Genomic DNA, 22,324 nt, shown 5'->3' with positions numbered 1-22,324 from the left:
CTGAATTTCCTCAACATGCACACGTCTAAACAATACCACTTATCACTTATCTTATCACCTACTTTTGCCAAATTATCTCATCTTGATGGAGATTGCTGCCAAATTACACCTGGGGAGCAATGTCTACCTACATTATTGCACCCTTGTTACAAATTGATATTTGAAATGTTGCTGAAAAAAATTGTACCTTGAGAATAATGCATACAATATAATACATATTTTAAACTGTAAGTAATGCCATATTGGTAAGAGTGGTTTGCAAAGAAGTAGTTATATAAATATTGTGGTACGTTCCCTGAAAAACCTCTTATCCTATCCTCAATCATATTATGCAGTAACATTATAATGTGTCTTCTCTCCTTAGGGTACTACTGCAGACAAGTCCAATATTAGTATTATTAATCTGTGTTTTAAAGATAAATTTAATAAAGCAGGAATTGTTTATTTCTTTACATAGTTAGGAAGAGGAGAAATAAATTACCATAAGGGGAAATATGGTTCCTACCTCCATTAATTGCATTTTTTTTTAAAGTAACTAAAGAATAAGCTGCTCCAAAGAATAACCATTGTCACTTGGTTGAATTAAGTGATTGATTGTATTGAGATTATAAAGGATGATAGCACGTAACCAACATAAACGAAAGCAAAACACCAACATCAAAGGTTTGTGCATTATTTCCCTTGACAGTCATGTAAAAAAAAAAAAAAATAGACTAAAATATATCAGTGTACATCAAAATGATGTCACAATATCATGGTTCCTTCCATCCTGAACAAATAAACAGAACATGGCTCCAAGGTGTGCATTGCTAAGAATTGTATACGTTCAAGTAAAATTGGTGTACAAGACCTTCTTTCAACGTTCAAGGCCTCCTATACCGCGATTACCTAGATATATAACAAATAAACGATAACTTCTTCAAAGGCACTCAAGTAAGATATAGAGGCCTATTAAAATGTCATGCAAGCTTTATTGGTCCTTAAGGATGGATGCACAACATAACAATTAAAATATAAGTGCAATGCACTTTCCATGAACAGCGCTTACTCACCGAATCTTGATTAATGATTAGGCCTGAGAACCTTTTCAAGTGATGGCTAATTAGTTTCTGTTTTCTTACTCCTCCATAGAGTAAGGTATTTTTTGGCCTCTATACAAGAGTAAGAAAAAGCGCTTAAAGTAATAAATAAATATTTTACAACCAGGAAACTGAAGGCTAAATTTAGAGTGCATAGATGGCATATCATTAATCATGTAATGACAACGTGAAGTCTACACATTTTCATGAACATTCAGTAGAATAAAGTGAGCATAGGAATTAGAAATGAGGCTAATTACGCCATTACATAAATGTACAGAATGAATGCCTCATATCCTGAAATCTTGGAATAAACAAAGTCCTAAAGGTCTTGATTAAAGTCTGAAAAACTGACTTGTACCACAATTTATATCTTGTTTAAAAGAATGTGAATGATATGTATCCTTTGATATACAACTGGGTAATTATTAGTGAAATTGTAAATGTTGTTTGACATATTGGTTGCTCAACATATTGCAGTTAACAGCAGGGCATTCATTTTTAGATTATCAATATTGATCTTTTCTGCAAATAATGTAATTTAGATTTTTTGTTTATTGTTTAATTATATCCAGTGACACCATGGAACTGTCCTGGGGTTGAAAATAGAGAGCGCATCATTAAACACACTCACAGTGTGAAGTAGGTATTAGGACCATGCAGAGGGCTCTTTAGCAGTGTTCTCTGCAAAGTCAAGTATGTTGGGGGCCAACCGGGAGGCCGTCTGTGAGATTGGTGTGCCGGGCTGACACAGGTTGCGTCTCTTGGGATGTCCCCTGAAAGGGCTACCCATCCCAATTCCACACATCCCAATATTGGCAGGTATGCACTAGAGTGTTATGTGCAAGCATGTACCACTACTCTAAGCCCACCCTCTCACATATGAAGACAGGAAGAAGCTACTCTGTGCACACCATACACCCACACTAATATACTATTTCATGGCTTACAGTACTGGAGCCTGATCTGCAACAAAACTACAGTGTTTAAAAGGACACTGTAGGCACCCAGACCACTTCAGCTAATTGATGTATGTATGTGCTGTGACCATTTTGCACTTAGTGCTGCATTGTAAAGCATTGCAGTTCCGGAAAACTGCAATGTTTACATTGCAGCTCTAAGTCTAACCTCTGTGACTGTCTAACAGTCAGCCATTAGAGGGCTTCCGAAATCAAAACGGTTTTCTGGTCCGTTATCTGACACTGGACATCCTAACAGACCTCCAGCGTCAGATTTTCCCCTTAGGAAAGCATTGAATAGAGGTGACAGCGAGTACGGTATGGGCGGCGCATAAGGCTGTGGTGCGAGGGACAATGATCAAGTTAGCCACCAGACGGAAGAAAGTGAAACATCAAAAGCTAGAGACCCTGTTGAGGCAACTAAGAACCCTTGAACAGAAACATCAATTGACCCCGAACGGTGAGCTCTACAGGCAGTTGGAAGCAGTGAGGAGAAACATCCGTACACTGTTGTTAGATGACACAGCCAGGTCCATGGTATGGTCAAAACTTGCTTTTTTCGAAAAAGCAAACAAGATGGACACTCTCCTGGCCAGGACGCTTCGCCCTAGACAGGAACGGTCTCACATCACGGCAATCCGACACCCGGATGGCACGACAAAATCACATTACATCCTGTAGGGTGGGTTTAGACAAGACCCCTTAACCAATTGTTGAATGTATACTGTATGTTAACTGTGACTCTGTACATGACGTATTTCTGCTTTAAAAGGGAATTGCACCCCCTGAAATAAAGGCCACTCTGGAGTTCTTCATAAACCTGCAATGATGTGTGATTTACTTCTAGAAGACATGCGCACAATCAATTTAGAAAGGAGTAGATAGACAAATAATCAACGCTTGTCAATATCTACTCACAAAATGGAGGTGTCATTAGATATCAGCTTAGAAATCAGTTTTCTGTATATAATTTGATTATTTGAATTACTGCCATGTCCTAAGCTATAAATCCTATCATGCATAGACTGAACCAAATAAGTAACCCCTATGGAAATTTCTCAGAATTTGCCACTTCTGCTGTGAGAGGTCACCAAACCAGCAAAGAGCTGAGGCATATCACCAAGAGAAGTGGGGGGCTTTGGGAGGACGGGTGTTAGATGATTGTTTGGGAAGAGGAAGCAAAGTAAATGGATGATAACAGAAGTTTGTACAGAGGCTTGAGGAAGTCCCACTGAGAAAGTTAAAGAAGAGGAGAAGGAACCAGAGACACTGAAGAAGTGGTTACCGAGGTAGTAATAAAGCCAATAAATAGTGTTGTCTCTCAGATCAAGGTAGTAAAGAGTAAAGAGAATAACTGTCTGATCAACAGTTTTGAAAGCAGCAAAAGGAATAAGAAGGATAAGTAGTGAATAATAGCCTTTGGATTTAGCGGTCACTAAGTCATTAGTCACTTTAGTCATGGCAATCTCTGTGAAACGTTGGGAGCGGAATCCAGACTGTAAAGGTTTGACTAAGTAACTGAAGTTTGACTATAAACAAGAAGCTTGGAAAAAATGGAGAGTGGGTAAAATGAGAGAGATATAGATGATTTTAGTCAAAGTATTGACAGTTACAAATGGCAGAGATTGAGTAATGTGTGAGATAATTTTACCAAACATACATGTGGTAGGGCAGGAAAAAAGGAGAAGTGTAGAAGCATTTTCTTGAGAAACAAGAGGGAATATAGCATAGAAGAGAAGGCCTGGTGAAGACTTGGACAGTTCAGGAGCGTAGCGAGTGAGGTTATATAATTTTGGATGTTGTTGATCTTTTCTGTGAACTAGGAACCAAAATTAACATTAGTGAGATTTTTAATTGGGGAGGTAATGTGGGGGGCACTATTGATTTAAAAGTTTGAAAGAGGTGTTTGGGATCATGCGAGAAGGTGAAGATGATGAAATAAGTTTGTTTGGAGAGAGAGGGTACAGGTGTAGGAAAGCAACATAAATGTGTAGTGTAGGAAGTTAACCATACTATGAGAATTATTTCAGTAACATCCACCCTCGAGCACCATTTGAGGAATCAAGTGGATCTGGTGTGCCAGAGTTGGAATTTAGGTTAGCATGCAGTGCAGACAGTGATTGTGCATAGCTTATCTAGGGTACTTGAAAGGGTAAAGTTGTTGAGTGTAGATGCCATATAAGGGCATGTGGTAGTTAAGATTGGTGAGAGTAGAGGTTGCATGTCAATGGAAAGTTGCTGTAGATCAAGGATTCAGATTCATGTAGAGTCTAGGTTTGGCACGTGAGAGTGGCTAGGTGGGGAGCTACTTCAGATTGCAGCTTAGACACAAGAATAATGAATGGAAATTATGTTTTACCACATTCTATAATTTTTTTACATCTTTAGAATAAAGTAATAAAATTGGAAGCTGAGTGAAATATATGGCAGGAAGTTGACAGACTGAGAGATACATTAAGGGAAAGCTAGACATAGGCTGGCATAGAGGGTCTATGAGACAGTCAAGGATAGACTGACATAAAAGGGGTGATGAGTTTTCTCTCATGTTTTTTGAAGGACTTTACTGCTAGTTACATTCATCTGTTGTGACAAGCTATTTATGATCCATGAGTATGGGTCTTTTGCTTTGATCAGAGTAGATTGAGCACTATTTCCTTTGAGACACTGTAGCTCTCAGCAGCTATAATAAAATATATTCCATATTCACAGGTAAGAGAATTCATACAAAACATAAAAGCATCAAACTGAATTGTCCACTTAATGAAAAATGTGTCAAAGTGTGATAAATAAGAGACTATTCAGTCCAGAAAAAAGGGCTATAGTTTCAAAGTAATATGTAAGACATAGATCGCAGAGAACAAGTAACAAGGTTTGATCAAGTTCAATTAGTACAAAAATTTAAAAACGTAATTGCATGTAATGTAATAGATTTCAGAGTTTAGTGCATAACCTGGTTAATCTCTCTCTAATTTCTCTACAACTCCCTCTCCTCCTCTTGTCTTGATACCTCTGTGTCTCCTCTGTTTCCGTCTCATACATATTTCTCCTTCCCTCACTGGTCTCATCTGCATAGTATAGACCAGGGGTGCCCAAAAGCTAGATCCCTAGATGTTGTAGAACTACAACTCCCATGTAGCTTTGCATGCCTTTAGAATGATGAAGCATAATGGAAACTGTAGTTTTAAAATGTCTGGGAATCTACCTTTTGGGCACCCCTGGTGTAGACTGTAAAATGTATGGATTCAGAATTATAGAGGGAAAAGTTAAGTTCTTGGTGCTCTACCTGAAGTCATGCCATGTGATGGTCAATTATAGATGACTCAGTATTGATTAAAATCACTAAATAGAATGTGTCAAACCTGCCCAGCATAGCGGTGCTAGGCTCCAGTTTCAGTGAAATATCTGCATATTGTAGTTTCCATGTTCCCAACAAACCCTACTAATAACATTTTATCAGGGCCGGACTGGCCCACCGGGATACTGGGAAATTTCCCGGTGGGCGCTGTGCTGGGGGAGCTGTGAGCTGTGCTGGTATATGTGTGTGTCTGTCATGGTGTATGTGTGTCTGTGTGTGTTTAAAAATAGTGTTTTCACTACTTTTTTTTTTCTCCACGCCATGCTGGTCTCCCCTCGACTGGCCCTGCCTCTATGGCTGAGATCATCAAGCTTGATGAACTCAGCCAATCCAATGCTTAGCCATAAGATTGACTGCAAAACACTACACCAATCAGCATCTCCTCATAGAGATGTATTGAATTAATGTATCTCTAAGGGGAACGTTCAGCTCCTCCAGAACGTGGAGGCCCTGATGTAGGTGCTGCACACAGTGCAACACTGACACAAGAAGCACCTCTAGTGCCCGTCTGAGTGACTGTCACTAGAGGTGTCACTACAAAGCAATGTAAACACTGCCTTTTCTCTGCCTTTTACATTGAAAAGCCTGCAGGGACAGGCTATAGACACCAGAACCACTACATTAAGCTGTGTGTGCGAGCCTGCTAGTGAGTGAGCTTGCTTGCGTGTGTGTGTGTGCCTGGTAGTGAGTGAGCTTCTGTTTTTTTGTCTATTAATATATATTGTATATCAGTGAGACTGATTGTCTATGAGGCTGTGTATCAATGAGCTTGTGTGTGTCAGTGAGGTTGTCTGTGTCTGTATGTGAGTATGCTTACTGTACAATTAAACATTTTACTCTGAAAGGACCAATATTTTATATTAGAAAAAGCAATATATATTAAGGCTTTGGAAGACTTTGCCTGTAATTGTGGGAGGGACTATTGGGTCCTATTTAAACCCAGTAGCCCCTGCTTACCTGTCGTCGACAATCTCGGAAGTTCCCCTCCCACCTCACCCTTTATTATTTCATATTATATAGGTGGGCCCTCTTTTTTACAGGTCTAGCCTCACGTCGGTTTCGGCACACCTCAACCGACTTTTGTTCTTATTAAATTACATAATACCATAACCATACGTTCCTCTAATGTGCCGTACACAAATATATATATATATTTGTGACATTGACATTTAATGACATGCTTGCACTGCGTTTGCTTGTGACTTGTCTCTGGGGTCTCCATAAGTGGGATACCAAAGGACAAAAGGGCCAAGAGGGAATTGTACATGTGTCTGAAAGGCTGCTTGTGTGATTTCATGCGTGTAGAGTAAGCTGATAGAGGTGTGGTGTTTTGTGTAAATAAATTGGGTTCAGTTGTGTTGTGCTTGAGATTTAATATGTACAGCTAGAGGCTGTAGTGTGTGGCTAAGGGCTGTAGTGTGTGTATAGGAGAAACAGTGAGTTTGTGCATAGGGACTGTAGTGTATGTGTGTATAGGTGATATAGTGTGTGTAGGGGCTCTAGAGAGTGTGTTTATTTAGTGTGTAGTTTATGTGTTTGTGTACATGTAATCTAGTATTTTTAGGGTATCCAGAATGTGTATATTGGATATAGTGTGTGTAGGGGTGCAGTTTATTTGAGAGGTGAAATGTGTGTGTGAGGGGTGCAGAGTGTGTGAGGTGTGCCATGTGTGTGTGAGGGGTTTATTGTGTGTGTGCGGGGTGCAATGTGTTGGAGAGCTGCAGATTGTGTGATGGGTGCCGCGTGTGTGTATGAGGGGTGCAGTGTGTGTGGACTGTAGAGTGCATGTGTGAGGGATGCAGTGTGTGTGGGTATGTGAGGGGTGCTGTGTGTTTGTGAGGAGTGCCGTGTGTGTGAGAGGAGTACAGTGTGTGAGATGGGTGCAGATGTGTTGAGAGACTCTGGCTTGCAGCTCTTTGTGTTTCAGGCTGAGTGCGCTTGCATGCTCCGGCTATGTGCAATGTCAGAGCAGTGCCATGGTAATTGCAGAAAGGCTCCACGGCTTACTCTAGTAAGAGGTCTATTCAGCCTCTCCCCAATAGAGTGGCAGGGGGTTTAATCTCCCTACTGGCCTGAGAAGACAGACAGCTAGGATGGCACTGCATGGACCGGTAGGAGAGGTACTTTGATCTCCCCTGTTGGCCTCTGCCAGTGGCCATCATGTCCCATCAGGCATTTGCCTGGTTTTCCTAATGGCCAGTCCTGCTATCCACAGCTCAATGAAGAAAACTGGTCCTACAACACCTTTGCTATACAGTACACCCCACACTGTGATGTCTGGCTGGTTCAGTTGAGATGTGGTATTAAAATGAGGATTTTCATCTGCCCAATACACACAGTTATGATTGTTCACATGGCCTAACAATTTGAAGGAAGCCTCATGTGACCAGATGGTCTTATCAAGAAGATCTGTTTCATTAGAGTTTGGTTACACATCATCTCACAGAGTTGTATCCAACCATCTTGGTCATCCTCCAGAAGACCATGTAGCAGCTTCAATTTATGCATTAAGCATTGCAAGGACTTTCTTGGTAGGGATAGTTTCTGAGACGAATGTCATGTGGACTCTTTTGGACTGTTCACAAATGTCAAAGTGAATCTCATCTCATTTTCCTCTGTCATAAAAGGTTCTAGGGCATCCAGGTTTCCATGCGATAAATTGTTGTCAGGATCGGGACAGGGATCCAACACGCAGAGTACAAACAGGTGGTAGGTACGTATACCGGACCTTAGAATGGCCGGACTAAACGTAAGGAGTAAGTAGAGAATGGTCTAGGAACAAGCCGAGGTCGAGGGAACGAGAGGACAGGTAAGCGAGAGACAAGCCGAGTCAAAGGGTAACAGAGATAAACAGGGTAGAACAAACAAGCCGGGTCAGAACCAAAGAGACAACTAGAATACAAGAGCACTGAGTGACTAGACAGGCTAGAACAGGGCAATGAGCAGATGCCGAAAGCCTTACTTTATACCTTGATTCTAGAGGGTAATCACGCCCCCGACGATTCCTGATTAGTGCTCGGGACTTGACTGACAGGTCGACCCGGGTTGGCGTCATGACGTCGACTACTGAGCGTCGCGTCATATAAGGAAGTGGATCCCTCGCGGTCGGCTTGTAAATGGCCGAGAGAACCGCGAGGAACGGAAGAAACAACCCCTCTGGGAGGATAAACGTCTAAGTCTCTCACCTCCTCTGAGGTAGAGACTACAGGTACCCTGACAGTACCCCCCCTCTCAGAAACGCCCACCGGGTGGAAGGAACCGGGACGAGATGGAAAACGGGAGTGAAAAGCCCTGCGGAGGCGAGGAGCATGTACATCCTCCTGAGGTACCCAAGTCCTCTCCTCAGAACCATATCCCTTCCAGTCAATAAGATATTGTAACTTCCCCCGGGAGATTCGAGAATCGATGATGGAGTTGATTTCATACTCCTCCTGACCCTCAACCTGAACAGAGCGAGGAGAGGATATAGTGGAGGAAAATCTGTTACAGACTAGCGGTTTCAGTAAAGAAACATGAAAGGAGTTAGGAATGCGTAAGGCAGCTGGAAGAGCTAGGCGATACGCAACTGGGTTAATTCGAGTCAGAACCCTGTAAGGGCCAATGTAACGAGGAGCGAATTTCATAGAAGGAACCTTCAAACGAATGTTTCTAGTACTCAACCATACCCTATCACCTGGAACAAAAAACGGAGCCGCCCTTCTGTGCTTATCAGCGTGTTTCTTGAACAACATGGAATTATGTAGGAGAATTTGTCGAGTCTGATCCCACAACTTCCTCAAATTGGCAACATGAACATCAACCGACGGTACCCCTTGGGAAGGAGAAACCGAGGGAAGAATGGAAGGATGAAAGCCATAATTCATGAAGAAGGGACTGGAACGAGTAGAATCACAAACGAGATTATTGTGTGCAACTCCGCCCAAGGAATCAAACCGACCCAATCGTCCTGGTGTTCAGAAACAAAACAACGCAAATATTGTTCAATCTTTTGATTGGTACGTTCAGCAGCTCCGTTAGACTGAGGGTGATAGGCAGAAGAAAAATTCAATTTGATGCCTAGTTGAGAACAGAAGGATCTCCAAAAACGTGAAACAAATTGGGAACCTCTATCGGAAACAATTTCGGAAGGTATCCCATGTAATCGAAAAATCTCTCTCGCGAATATCTCCGCCAATTCAGGAGAAGTCGGGAGTTTAGTTAAGGGCACGAAATGAGCCATCTTAGTAAACCTATCAACCACCGTGAGGATCACAGTCTGTTTTTTAGAAACAGGCAAATCTACAATGAAGTCCATAGCCAAACAGGACCATGGTCTCTCTGGAATGTTCAAGGGATGTAACAACCCACATGGAAGCGTATGAGGTTGCTTAGTCTTCATACAGACCTCACATGCTCCGATGAAATCCCTAATATCCTTCCGTAAAGAAGGCCACCAGAAATCTTTAGAGATCAAGGAACATGTCTTGCGAATACCCGGATGCCCAGCCGCCTTACTGTTGTGAAAACACTGTAAGAGTTCCAGTTGGAGTTCAGGAGGAACGAAATGCCTTGCCCCAGGAGTCTGTCTAGGCGCCAGATGCTGCAACTTCATGATCTGACCAAGCAACGGAGAGTGGATCTTAAGACTCGTGTTGGCGATAATATTGCACCTGGGTACTATAGAAGACAAAACCGGCTCAGATATCGCAGAAGGTTCATATTGTCGAGACAAAGCATCGGCTTTAGAATTCTTAGAACCAGGTCTATAAGTGAGCACTCCTTTAAAGCCATGATAACTGCTAGTAGTTCCCTGTCACCAATGTCATATCTGCTCTCAGGGCCTGATAGTTTCTTGGAAAAAAAAACACATGGATGTAAGGGCTTATCCACACCTAACCTTTGGGACAGGATAGCACCTATACCTGTCTCTGAGGCGTCTACCTCGAGTAGGAAAGGCAGAGTCGTATCAGGGTGAACTAAAATTGGTGCAGAAGCAAACAGTTCCTTGAGTGTTTTGAAGGCAAGAAGGGCTTCAGTAGACCAGTTCTTAGTGTCAGCCCCCTGTCTGGTCATATTGGTAATAGGAGCTATAATTGAAGAGTAACCCTTAATGAAGCGCCTATAATAGTTGGAGAATCCAATAAACCTCTGAATGGCCTTGAGGCCCCTGGGTAAAGGCCAATCCAAAATGGACTGGAGCTTATCCGGGTCCATCTTAAACCCTTCCCCAGAAATCACATAACCAAGAAAGTTTATCTGGGATTGGTCAAAGCTGCATTTCTCCAATTTGCAGTACAGGCCATGTTGAAGAAGCTTGCGCAATACCCTTCTGACTTGTCTGTGGTGAGTCTCAATCTCTCTAGAGTGTATAAGTATATCATCCAGATATACAATAACGCAGTCATGTTGAAATTCCCTAAGAACTTCATTGATCAGGTCCTGAAATACTGCCGGTGCATTACAGAGACCAAAAGGCATTACTGTGTATTCATAGTGCCCATAACGGGTATTGAACGCCGTCATCCACTCGTGTCCCTGCTGAATTCTCACCAAGTTATACGCCCCTCTGAGATCTAACTTGGTGAAAATCTTGGAGCCTTTTAGACGATCAAAGAGCTCGGTAATCAAAGGAATTGGGTAGGCATTTCTAATGGTTATTTTGTTCAAACCTCGATAATCAATGCAAGGTCTTAGTGTACCATCCTTCTTTTTAACAAAAAAAAAACCAGCCCCGGCAGGAGAGGAGGATCTCCTAATGAATCCTTTTTCAAGGTTCTCACGAATATACTCCTCTAAGACTAAGTTCTCTTTAGTGGACAAAGGATATACATTACCCCTGGGGGGCATAGTACCAGGTAGTAGATTAATCTTACAATCAAAAGACCTGTGTGGAGGTAAAGTATCAGCATTCTTTTTGTCAAATACTGCCTTTAAATCCAGGTACAGGGGCGGTATTTGTACCTCTGTAGAGTAGGTAGAATTAATCGGTGTGTTAACTGCGCAAAGCGGTGACACTGTCCGTAAGCACCTGTCCTGACAACCCTGACCCCATGAGATTATCTCCCCTAATTCCCAATCAATAATAGGGTTATGTTTTTTTAACCAAGGGTACCCCAGGACTATGGGAACAGAAGGAGAAGAAATAAGTAATAAAGATATGTCTTCCTCGTGTAAGATACCAACAGTTAATTCAACGGGTATGGTTTCACGGAAAATAACAGGCTCAACTAAAGGTCTACCATCTATGGCCTCAACGGCCAAGGGTGTCTCCCTTAACTGGGATGGGATAGCGTGTTTGGTAACAAAAACTTGGTCGATAAAGCTCTCAGCAGCTCCGGAATCTATCAATGCCATAGTTTCTAGTACTCCCTTCTCCCAAGTTAAAGAAACGGGTAGCAGAAGCCTGTGATCTTTATAATTAAGATTAGAGGACAAAATAGAAACACCCAAGGCCTGTCCTCTAGAGAAACTTAGGTGCGAGCGTTTCCCGAGCGATTAGGACAATTTAGGCGTAAATGACCTCTGACTCCACAGTACATACACAACCCCTCCCTTCTCCTGTACTGTCTCTCCTCTTCTGAGAGGCGAGTATTGCCTATCTGCATAGGTTCTGGAAAAAGTGAGGTTGTGGATTCAGAACTTTGAAATGAAGGAGCTAGTTTAAAGGAAGGTCTACGGTTTCTCTCTCGAGTGTTCTGCCTCTCTCTTAAACGTTCGTCAATGCGAGAAATAAAAGAAATTAAATCCTCCAAATTTTCAGGAAGCTCTCTAGTAGCAACCTCGTCAAGGATTATGTCTGATAACCCGTTTAAAAATACATCTATATAAGCCTGTTCATTCCACTTAACCTCTGCCGCCAAGGACCTGAACTCTAGTGCATAATCCACAAGTGTTCGGTTTTCTTGTCTAAGGCGCAACAGTAATCTAGCTGCATTGACCTTTCTACCTGGAGGGTCAAAAGTTCTTCTGAAAGCAGCTACAAAGGCATTATAATTATATACTAACGGATTATCATTTTCCCACAATGGATTGGCCCATCTCAAAGCTTTCTCAACAAGTAATGTGATAATAAATCCAACCTTCGCCCTATCTGTAGGATAGGAGCGGGGTTGTAATTCGAAATGGATACCTATTTGGTTTAAGAAACCACGACACTTCTCTGGAGAACCACCATAACGTACAGGTGGAGTGATATGGGAAGAAGCACCTACAGTGGCTACCTCTAGACCTGAACTCACAGGAGAGATAGAAGTATTACGCATCTCCTCTGGTTGATTACCAGAACGAGATAGTAGTAGTGCTAGAGCCATCTGGTCCATTCTGTGATCCATGGCGTCGAACCTAGAGTCAGAAGGACCAACCTGAGTGTTTGTACCTGCAGGATCCATTGGCCCTGTCGTAATGTCAGGATCGGGACAGGGATCCAACACGCAGAGTACAAACAGGTGGTAGGTACGTATACCGGACCTTAGAATGGCCGGACTAAATGTAAGGAGTAAGTAGAGAATGGTCTAGGAACAAGCCGAGGTCGAGGGAACGAGAGGACAGGTAAGCGAGAGACAAGCCGAGTCAAAGGGTAACAGAGATAAACAGGGTAGAACAAACAAGCCGGGTCAGAACCAAAGAGACAACTAGAATACAAGAGCACTGAGTGACTAGACAGGCTAGAACCACAACAGGGCAATGAGCAGATGCCGAAAGCCTTACTTTATACCTTGATTCTAGAGGGTAATCACGCCCCCGACGAGTCCTGATTAGTGCTCGGGACTTGACTGACAGGTCGACCCGGGTTGGCGTCATGACGTCGACTACTGAGCGTCGCGTCATATAAGGAAGTGGATCCCTCGCGGTCGGCTTGTAAATGGCCGAGAGAACCGCGAGGAACGGAAGAAACAACCCCTCTGGGAGGATAAACGTCTAAGTCTCTCACCTCCTCTGAGGTAGAGACTACAGGTACCCTGACAATTGTCAAACGTGTTGGTGGAGTTTCAAATGCTTCTTGCCACGCTTTGCGCACACACTCAGCATTTAAGTCTTCCAGTATTGCTTTAGAATACACTTTCTTTGTTCTTGACCCAAGTTCGCTGTCATAATTTGCAATAACAGTAAAGCAAACTAATTTTTTATCTGCCCTCCACTTTTCTTTCCAAATGCCACACTGATATTTAAATGTCTGAAATATAACTGCCACTTTGTCAGTGTGGCCGAACTGAAAAAAAATTTGGCCCGGGCATTTTGTAATTACAGCGGCACACATAAAAGGGGGCGGGGCCAGATAGGGTGTGTTTTGTCATCACCAATACAAGCACGCCTCATCACAAAGTTGGTTCAATGCTCTTCCAGGGCAGACCATGTGCAGAGCTCTGCTGAATACCTCTAGCATGAGTAAAAGGCCCTGCATTTGTTCTGCACAGAGCTAAGCAAATTTAATAACATGCTTGCACTGTGTTTACTTGAAATTTGTCTCTGGTATCTCCATAGATGGGATACCAGGAAACAAAAATGTCAGGAAAGAGTATTGTGCAGTGTGTGTGTGAGGGTGCAGTGTGTGTGAGGGTGACGTGTGTGTGTGTGTGTGTGTGTGTGTGTGTGAGGGGTATAGTGTGTGTGCAAGAGGGTTGCAGTGTGTGTGTGAAGGTGATGTGTGGGTAAGGGGTGCAGTGTGCGTGTGAGAGTGTTGTGTTTGAGTGAGGGTGCTATGTGTGTGTGAGGAAGCTGTGTGTGTGAGGGTGCAGTGTGTGTGTCTGGGTGCTGTTAATGTCAGGGGTGCAGAGTGTGTGTGTGTATGTTTGACTGAGGGTGCTGTGAGTGTCAGGGGTGCAGTGTGTGTATGTGTGAGTGAGGGTGATATGAGTGTCAGGGGTGCAGTGTGTGTGTGTGTGTGTGTGTGTGTGTGTGTAAGGGTGCTATGTGTGTGTGTGTGTGAGAGGGTGATGTGTGTGTTAGCGAGGGTGCTGTGAGTGTCAAGGGTGTAGTGTGTGTTTGTGAGTGAGGGTGCTGTGAGTTCCAGGGGTGCAGTGTGTGTGTGTGTGTGTAAGGGTGATATGTGTGTGTGTGTGTGTGTGTGTGTGAGTGAGGGTGCTGTAAGTGTCAGGGCTGCAGTGTGTGTGTGTGAGTGAGGGTGCTGTGAGTGTCCGGGGTGCAGTGTGTGTGTGAGTGAGGGAGTGTGAATATATTTGGAGGGCTTGTGTGTTGTAAGTTGGATTTTCAGGAAAGCATAGCATTGAATTTATCACTTTGTCAAATTTTCATAAAAACATTATGTGTAGATTAGACTTGTTTGCAAATCTGCAATGAGCCTTGCAACTGAGAACTAGCACAAAACTTCTGACTATAACTGTTTATCTACATGTTAAGTAGAGGAATACTATAACTGTTGCAGTTATTTAGTTCATGGAGACCCATTTAGCAGTCTTAACAATAAGGATTGTAGTGTAGCAATACCATTTATGTGCTAGAATTATTATTATCTGTTAACCTAATCTTACTTACGAATATCCTTTTTTAAAAGAACAGGTTAAGCACCAAAAACACTTTATCTTAATTAATTGGTTTTGATGCATAAACCAAATAGAATAAGGAGGAAAATTAGAAAAAAAAATGGCGTCAAATATTCACTATCACCTCCGAATGGGGAGTAACCCGTAGGATAAAGTATGCTGAAAAAAAGAGAAAAGTAGAGGTAGTAGTAAGAAATACGTACAAAGAAAGTGGAATACCCTAAGAAAGTTGTCTGCAATTCTTTAAAATGTCACTTTTAATAATTTATGATAAAAAAATCCCAAAATACGGATTAAATAATAATTCAAACTAAATAAATACACACAAAAAATCCATTGTTTAAAAAACAATAGTCAGTGATAACAATCCAATAGTCAGTCTAAAGTTCAGACTGAAATAATTTGTCGCTGAATAAGACCGCAGGTTGTCCAACAGTATCTTCGTTGGACAAATGACTATTGGATATCTTGAACTGAGAAACTATCCTCTGAGTCTTTGTAACGACTCATTTACATATATTACAAGAAAGTATATTTTATATAGCCTAAGTGGATTATATTAGCCAACAAAGATAGTGTTAAGGCTATATTGTAATCTCTAAACTCCCAAAGGTACAACCTGGGGAGTTTAGAGATTAAATTCCTTCAAGGAAAGCATTTGGTGGCTATTTGACATAGCATCAGACATTTGGCATCACTCGTTATATCAAAAACTTGTGCTACTTTGCTGTATTTATACAATTTCAGTAACTCTACGCTACAACTTACTATTGTTACAATGTATAAAACACGTTACCAACCGTAGGAGTGTGTTCTGTGGTGAATTGCCCCATAGATTACAATATACCCTTAACATTATTCCTTCTGGAAATGTTTTGGGCATGGGACCATGCTTGCGGTCAGTCAAAATAAGACTTCCAGGAAGGGCTATCAGGGGATGTAACTTTTGTGGGGTTTTATGTATTTTTAGGGTACTTTTAGGGTGTTTATAGAACTTGTGTTTTTTGTGCCTGGAGATAATCTCCCAGGCAGAGGGGAGGGTTTGTATGCTTGTATATGGGAGTGCCATGTATTTAAACATCTTTGTTATTGGTCTGTGACTTTGTGCTGCCGTCCCCACCAAGGTCCAGGGGGGAGTGCCCCTTGCAAGGGGACATGCATAAAAGGCCAGTTGTGGCTGCCATTAAAGCATTCCAGCTTGCACTCCAAAACTGTGTGTTTTCATGTTACTGGAGGGAAGGACGAGTGCCTGGGGGTGTCTAGAGCGAGCGGTTCCAGGGACACAGAGCAAGCCAGGGACACAGTCAAGCCACGGTGACTGTGGGCAGAAGTGCTGCAGTTTGTTCCCTGTTCCAGCTAGGAAAGGTCCTTGGCGGAGGTACCGAGCCAGGGGTACAGGGAGCTCCATCACAGCCCCTATGCAAACATTTAATTCCTATACACACACTATACATGGCTGAGCGGGTGTGACCAGGGAGGGGAGCTGTGAAGATTTTCCACACAGGGCACCTACAGACCTAAGGCCATTCCTGATAATATCATGTGAGGCAGAGCAGCTGTAGCGAGGAGACAGCCCCATACCTTTTTTTTGTTATTTAGAAAGGGGATGCAGGGAAGTAGCACTTTCACAAGTGTCCTCAATTCAAATAAAGATGGTACGATATGTAAAGCAACAGGACAAATAAAACGGAATAGAGTGTAGTATGTTTGATGCTGGTGATTATAAATAAAATAAATTATATGCACTTACAATCTTCTGGAGCATGAAAAAAGCTCTAGATATATTTGCTTGGATGGTACAATCCCTGTCTATGGATATCCTGATCTTGGTCTTGGTCTTCATAAGATTGTAAGTGCATTTCCTTCTTTCATTTATAATCACCAGCATCAAAAATACTACACCATATTCCATTTTATTTGTCATCTTGTTTTGCATATCATACCATCTTTATTTGAATTAAGGACACTTGTGAAGGTGCTGCTTCCCTGCATCCCCTTTCTTTGTCTTCCTACGTCCAAGAGGAAAAGACTCTGGTTTGGGAAGTCCAAGCTGCCACATAGACTTTGAACAAGCTCTAGAAATCCCATCTTTTGATTTATTTGTTAATTTGCATTTATTTATTTATTTTTGGTAAAAGAGGGCATTCAATGAAACACAGTGTCCTTTAAATAGTTTAGTAAAAAAAAATATTTTTTTTAAACTAATTTCACTGTAAATTTCTGTGGGAAAATGTTCTTATATGGAAACACTGTAGAGACTTAACTAGTGTATGTTCTCTGTACATTCCACAAAAAAAGTATGTCACAGATGGAGGCAGAATGCAAATTCTGTTGAATTTCATTATTGGCACTAAAAAGGTTGTATCATGTTGAGATTCACCTCTAGACTGCAAGTGCATCCTGCAGCAGCAGGCATTGAATTAGTGAACAGATCTAGGTAATTGTACAGACTGGATAAGGAAGAAAATTTTGATGTCCCCCGACTCACTGTTTTCGTGCCATCCCGCAGGGTAACATGACTTTGCAATCAGCCCCCTCATGGGGTAGTTTGTAGAGCAATGAGCTCTTAATAACAAGACCTCCCCATGAACTGCTAATCAGAGGCTCTAATTATAGAATCATACAGTAGATTTATCAAGTCAATATCCATGTGCCTTTCTCCACTTGAAAAAAAAAAAAAAAAAAAAGATCTTTTATGTTCAGATAAATTCAAGACAAATAGAATGAAAAGGGTTAAATCATAAAAGTCAAACATTAGCTTGTTAGCACTAAAACCTGAGTGTTTCAGACTCATAAATTGTCTTGGGGTAGTCTAGTAATATGTTTCCCCAAAAATGTATTGAAATTAGTATTGTTTCAATAAGTAAACAAACAGTGTATATTACATTTGATGTTATATAATTTAGACATAATAGTCGAGTTCAAAAACACTGGAGGGTATGTAGTGTTTTTATAATATGAGAACAAAGGCATGCATTTATTACCCCTTGTTAAGGTTTAAAGGTAGATCGATCTGTTTCACACCAGAAGGCTTCATGCTTTGGGAGTGCACTGGACAGTCCATGAGCCATAGCTTCATACAGCTCAGCAGTTTTAAAAGAGTTTCCCCTACCATGGAAATAGTGTTTGACAGCCAGACTACATTTGTTAGTGCTTTACGAATAATAATTACTTTTTGAAAAGCAATATATTAAGGAATTTCCAGAAATGTTTTTAAATCGAGCGATAAAATATTATTTGCGTCACAGAGCTGGGATTTTAGTAATATTTCAGAATTCTATATTGAAATTCTGCTAATTTGTTATTTTCTCAAACAGCACACCTACCTCACACCAGTTCAAAGAAGCAGCAAAAAATGATCTACAGGTAGCGTATATAAACTGCTATCTTTCTAGATCTGTCTTTTTGTCGGTGTGTCCATCCCTGACACAACTGGGAGGCTAGGTGATCCATTTCATTCCAAACTGCAAGTCATCTGCATTTGGGCCAAAGGGGTAATTGATTGAATTTCCAAACTCAGAGCTGAAATGTAGCAGTACTCTTTTTTACCCCCTATATGTTATTTTTTCCTACTTGATATGTTGACCAAATGAAAAACAGTGATATAAAAGATTCAAATTGTCAGATATTTTCCAAAGTGTTCTGAAAAGTGATTATCACATTCTGGTATTATTTGAAGAAATTTTTAAAGTGTCCTACAAGTTTTTTTTGTTTTTTTTATGTGATTGTTATCTTTATAATAAATTCTTGCAGAAAGACTTCCAAGAAAAAAAAGAGGCAGAAAAAAAGATGAGCGAATCAGAGCACCTGTCTGTCTAAAAATTGCGGAAAGATGATAATTCTGTTGCGCCACTGACAAAAATAGCGTATATTCAAACATGATGGTTAGGGGGAAAAAAAAAAAGCAACAGATATAAAAAAAAAAAAGATGTTTAATAGATTGCTTCAATATTGTGTCTTTATTCCTATGACTAAAGAGGTTTAGTTCAAAAATGGTTTTGACTCCCCCTGTTCCTCCAATTCGATGTACCTGCTTCAAGAGTTTCAATATAGTTTGTATATTGGCTCTATAATATCTAGACCGCAGTATATTTGTTTGTCCCAGTATGTCTTGATATAGTTTTATGGAGTTTGAGACCTCCATGCCTTCTTTCCAGTGGAGCTGTGCTAAGCTACCCCACTCCCAACTTACACATATATAATAGTGAATGATTTGTGGGCATTGCCAATCCATTTTTTAAAATTTACATTTCCCTTATGAATTCTTGACATTTCATGCGATTTGAATAAACCTGTCAGCAATTACCGTATATACTCGAGTATAAGCCGACCCGAATATAAGCCGAGGCCCCTAATTTTACCCCAAAAAACTGGGGAAACGTATTGACTCGAGTATAAGACTAGGGCGAGAAATGCAGCAGCTACTGGTAAATTTCTAAATAAAATTAGATCCTAAAAAAAATATATTAATTGAATATTTATGTACAGTGTGTGTATAATGAATGCAGTGTGTGTATGAGTGCAGCGTGTGTATGAGTGAAGCGTGTGTGTATGAATGCAGTGTGTGTGTATGAGTGTGTGTGTGTGTGTGTGTTGCAGAGCCTTGGTGGGGGGTGGGCAATTTTTTTTAATTTTTTTTATTATTTTACATTTTATTATTATTATTTATTATTTTTTATTTAATTTAATTATTATTATTTTTGTATTATTATTTATTATTTAATTATTATTATTTTTTTATTATCAATTATTTTTTTTTCCGTCCCCCCTCCCTGCTTGATACATAACAGGGAGGGGGGCTCCTTCCCTGGTGGTCCAGCATTGGCAGTTCAGTGGGGGGAGAGGGGGGCTGCAGATATCTTACTTACCTGTCCTGCAGCTCCTGTCAGCTCTCTCCTCCTCCGCGCCGTCCGTGCAGCTCCCTCTGTCAGCTCCCAGTGTAAGTCTCGCGAGAGCCGCGGCTCTCGCGAGACTTACACTGGGAGCTGACCGAGGTGCTGAACGGACGGCGCGGAGGAGGAGAGAGCTGACAGGAGCTGCAAGACAGGTAAGTAAGATCTCTGCAGCCCCCACAGCCCCCAGTCTGTATTATGGCAATGCAAATTGCCATAATACAGACTATTGACTCGAGTATAAGCCGAGTTGGGGTTTTTTAGCACAAAAAATGTGCTGAAAAACTCGGCTTATACTCGAGTATATACGGTATGTTTAATTGTTTAATCAATGTCTAAGAAAGCATGTTTTGTTTACTGTTGTGAATGTTGTAATTAGGGGTCAATCTAGACTACACTAATGTTAAGTAAATTTTTTCCCCTAATTATTTTATTCATCTCTTTTATAAAGAAACATACTAATTTATAAATATTAAGGAACACATATTATTTAAAAATAATAATATATAATATATTAATTATATTTAATTATAAAATTATTATTATTATTATTATTATTATTATTATGATGTTATTTTTTATATATTGTGCCATCAAATTCCGCAGTGCTTTACAATGGGTGGACGAACAGACATGTAGTTATAACCAGACAAGTTGGACACACAGCATCGGGTCTACATTGAAAATCACACAAACCCCTCCCAGGCGTCTCTGTGCCTGGGAGATAATTGAGTCAAAACTGGATAACTCAATTATCTCTCAATTACAGGAAACAACATGAAAAATACATGAAACACCCCTGTGCAAACACCGATGAACACCCTCTGGCTTTAAGGGAGCGGATCCCCAGTTGGTAGTTTCTGTATCCTGAACATCGTTCGTCTAACTGGTCGGTAAGTGGGACGGGCAGCGGTACAATCTTTGCCGGGGTTCATTACATCGTACAGCCAAAATGAGTTCTATGCGTTCGGTGACCAAGTATTTCTGCCTGTGTTCGGGAGACAAAATGGCCACCATGCACTAGAACACGTGCATTTGACTATACAAATGGTGGCCACCCAGTGAAAGCACTCAAGTTAATCACTTAATTGCAGTTAATAGACAGGTGTGGTCTGTGTTCTGGGAGTTAAGAAAAGGGAGACCACACATGTTCCGTTTAGTCCATGAACAGGAGGTACGAATAAGTTCAGGAAACTTGGGGATAGGTATGGGCAACCAAAGGGAATAATACAAGGTCCTCCACAGAACTGTCAATCCCTAATTATTTAATTTTAAGCCCCCACCCGATGCCCATGTAAAGCAAATAGTTAACTACAAATTACAAAAAAATTAAAACCCGTTTGTCCATTGTCCTTTATGCCTAGTGCCAGTGTTTTCTTTCTTTTTTTTTTTTGGCATGGGGGGGGTTTAGATGATTTGCTGTGATAGAACTGGCCCGGAACTGCTACCTCATAAAGATAACTATGACGAAGGCACTGGGAAAGGATTTTATTTTGTGTTTTCCATTTTCAGGGGTTGAGTGTGAATGCAAATGGTAGGGTGCTCATAGCATGAAGTAGTGATAAGGGAAGAAAATTATTAAAAATAATAAGGGGATGGCACTATTAGAAAGAGAAGGGAAATGGCTGGGAAATTTGAATGCTGCCAAATTAATAGACTGGGTACATAAATAGATTTAAAAAATTGAAGAGGAATGTTTTAAATTAAAAAAAAGGATAAAATAGCGTGAAAGGTGAAAGGGAGTAAAAATATGAAATGGCTAAATTAAGAGACAAAGTTGAACTAAATGACAGATTTCCTTCCAGTAGGCAGGATATAAACTAAATAACACTCACACTCAAAGGGGCGGATAGTCAGTATACCTTCTCGTGGGACCTTGGTACACAACAATAAAACAATCCCATAAGAGAAATAAGAGCACAAAAAAGAAAGAAAACAAGCTTCTGCTAGTGTTCTATGATACACCTTTTAATGATCTCAAATCTAGATTATACTTTTAATTAGTGCATAATATTGTTTTTAAGTCAAGCATTTTGTGAAACATAGGGGTTAATGAAAATGAAGTATGTCAAATATGGATGCATAATCATTCCAAGAAACACGAATATATGGATGATTGAAAGAAACATCCATTAGTTTGCTTCCCATAAATACACCAGAGGAAAAATACAATTATAAATTTAAATATAGTTATATATTGAATGAAAAGCTTTGGAAATTAGATCATCACTTTCTGTTAAAAGGAAACGATAAGGTTTGACAATTACCAAATAAAGCAATTAACTGAAAACATTAAGCAGATTGTATGATTTTTAAATACTTAAGACATTCTGCAGACAATTTTATAAACATTGCTTAATGTATTTTGTGTATAAATGAGACGGCAGTTCAAATTGAAGATGTCTTTGTAGATTTAAAAAATTTTTTCTGGTGTGCCTTAAGGAAGCTAGGTTGGAACTGAAGACTGGAAATTAAACAATAAATGCTATTTTCAAACATTGACTAACTGAGTGCCACAAACAGTATGTCACGTCCTGCTCTGTTCTGTAGAGATGTCTGG

The sequence above is a fragment of the Pelobates fuscus genome, chromosome 1, assembly GCF_036172605.1.
Source record: "Pelobates fuscus isolate aPelFus1 chromosome 1, aPelFus1.pri, whole genome shotgun sequence".
Classification (NCBI taxonomy): Eukaryota; Metazoa; Chordata; class Amphibia; order Anura; family Pelobatidae; genus Pelobates; species Pelobates fuscus.
This window is presented reverse-complemented; position numbering follows the sequence as displayed.